Raw genomic sequence first — 2,598 nt, 5'->3', positions numbered from 1 at the left:
AAAAATCAGTTTTTAAACGGGTTGTTAAGAAGGTTCAGTTTTCATACAGGATGATGAGAAAGTTCATTTTTTAAACGGGACGTTGTGAATGTACAGTTTTCACACAGGACGTTGAGAAAGCTCAGTTTTTATATAGGATGTTGAGAAAGTTCAATTTTTATACAGAATGTTGAGAAAGTTCAGTTTTTATACAGGACGTTGAGAAAGTTCAGTTTTTATACAGGATGTTGAGAAAGTTCAGTTTTTATACAGGATGTTGAGAAAGTTCGGTTTTTATTGAGGATGATGAGAAACTTCAGTTTTTATACAGGGCGTTGAAAAATTTCAGTTTTTATATAGGACATTGAGAAAGTTCACTTTTTATACAGGATGTTGAGAAAGTTCAGTTTTTAAACTGGACGTTGAGAAAGTTTAGTTTTTATACAGGGCGTTGAAAAAGTTCAGTTTTTATACAGGGCATTGGGAAAGTTCGGTTTTTAAACGGGACGTTGAGAAAGTTCAGTTTTTATACAGGAAATTGAGAAAGTTCAGTTTTTATACATATCGTTGAGAAACTTCACTTTTTATACAGGATGTTGAGAAAGTTCAGTTTTTATACAGGATGTTGAGAAAGTTCAGTTTTTATACAGGACGTTGAGAAAGTTCACTTTTTATACAGGATGTTGAGAAAGTTCAGTTTTTATACAGGATGTTGAGAAAGTTCAGTTTTTATACAGGATGTTGAGAAAGTTCAGTTTTTATACAGGATGTTGAGAAGTTCACTTTTTATACAGTGCGTTCTAGAAAGTTCAGCTTTTTTTACAGGATGTTGAGTAATTTCACTTTTTAATCTGGACGTTGAGAAAGTTCAGTTTTGGTACAGGACGTTGAGTAAGTTGAGTTTTTATAAAAGATGTTGAGAAAGTTCTGTTTTTATACAGGATGTTCAGATAGTTCAGTTTTTTAAACGGAAGTTGAGAATTTCACTTTTTAAACGGGACATTGAGAAAGTTCAGCTTTTCATACAGGATGTTGAGAATGTTCAGTTTTTATACAGGACCGTTGAGAAAGTTCACTTTTATACAGGATGTTGAGAAAGTTTCAGTTTTTATCCAGGCTGTTGGAGAAAGTTCAGTTTTTATACAGGACGTTTGAGAAAGTTCACTTTTTATACAGGGCGTTTAAGAAGTTCAGGTTTTTTACAGGATGTTGAGTAATTTCAATTTTTAAACTGGACGTTGAGAAAGCTCAGGTTTGGTACAGTATGTTCAGAAAGTTCAGTTCTTAAACGGGAAGTTGAGAAATTTCAGTTTTTAAACGGGACGTTGAGAAAGTTCAGTTTTCATACAGGATGTTGAGAAAGTTCAGTTTTTATATAGGATGTTGAGAAAGTTCAATTTTTATACAGAATGTTGAGAAAGTTCAGTTTTTATATAGGATGTTGAGAAAGTTCAATTTTTATACAGAATGTTGAGAAAGTTCAGTTTTTATACAAGATGTTGAGAAAGTTCAATTTTTATACAGGATGTTGAGAAAGATCGGTTTTTATACAGGTTGATGAGAAAGTTCTGTTTTTATACAGGATGTTGAGAAAATTCAGTTTTTAAACGGGTCTTTGAGAAAGTTTAGTTTATATACAGTGGGGTTGAGAAAGTTCAGTTTTCAAACAGGATGTTGAAAAAGTTCAGTTTTTATACAGGATGTTGAGAAAGTTCAGTTTTTATACAGGATGCTGAGAAGTTCAGTTTTTATACAGGGCGTTAAGAAAGTTCAGTTTTTATACAGGATGTTGAGAAAGTTCAATTTTTAAACGGGATGTTAAGAAAGTTCAGTTTTCACACAGGACGATGAGAAAGTTCAGTTTTTATATAGGACATTGAGAAAGTTCACTTTTTATACAGGATATTGAGATTGTTCAGTTTTTATACATGACTTTGAGAAAGTTCACTTTTTATACAGGATGTTGAGAAAGATCAGTTTTTATACAGGATGTTGAGAAAGTTCAGTTTTTATACAGGACGTTGAGAAAGTTCACTTTTTATACAGGATGTTGAGAAAGTTCAGTTTTTATACATGACATTGAGAAAGTTCACTTTTTATACAGCATGTTGAGAAAGTTCAGTTTTTATACAGGATGATGAGAAAGTTCAGTTTTTCTACAGGATGTTGAGAAAGTTCAGTTTCTATTCCGGATGTTGAGAAAGTTCTGTTTTTATACAGGATGATGAGAAAGTTCAGTTTTTCTGCAGGATGTTGAGAAAGTTCAGTTTTTATACAGGGCGTTGAGAAAGTTCAGTTTTTATACAGGATGTTGAGAAAGTTCAGTTTTTATACACGATGTTGAGAAAATCAGTTTTTAAACGGGTTGTTAAGAAGGTTCAGTTTTCATACAGGATGATGAGAAAGTTCATTTTTTAAACGGGACGTTGTGAATGTACAGTTTTCACACAGGACGTTGAGAAAGCTCAGTTTTTATATAGGATGTTGAGAAAGTTCAATTTTTATACAGAATGTTGAGAAAGTTCAGTTTTTATACAGGACGTTGAGAAAGTTCACTTTTTATACAGGATGTTGAGAAAGTTCAGTTTTTATACAGGATGTTGAGAAAGTTCGGTTTTT

This window comes from Carcharodon carcharias, chromosome 10, assembly GCF_017639515.1.
Source record: "Carcharodon carcharias isolate sCarCar2 chromosome 10, sCarCar2.pri, whole genome shotgun sequence".
NCBI lineage: Eukaryota > Metazoa > Chordata > Chondrichthyes > Lamniformes > Lamnidae > Carcharodon > Carcharodon carcharias.
This window is presented reverse-complemented; position numbering follows the sequence as displayed.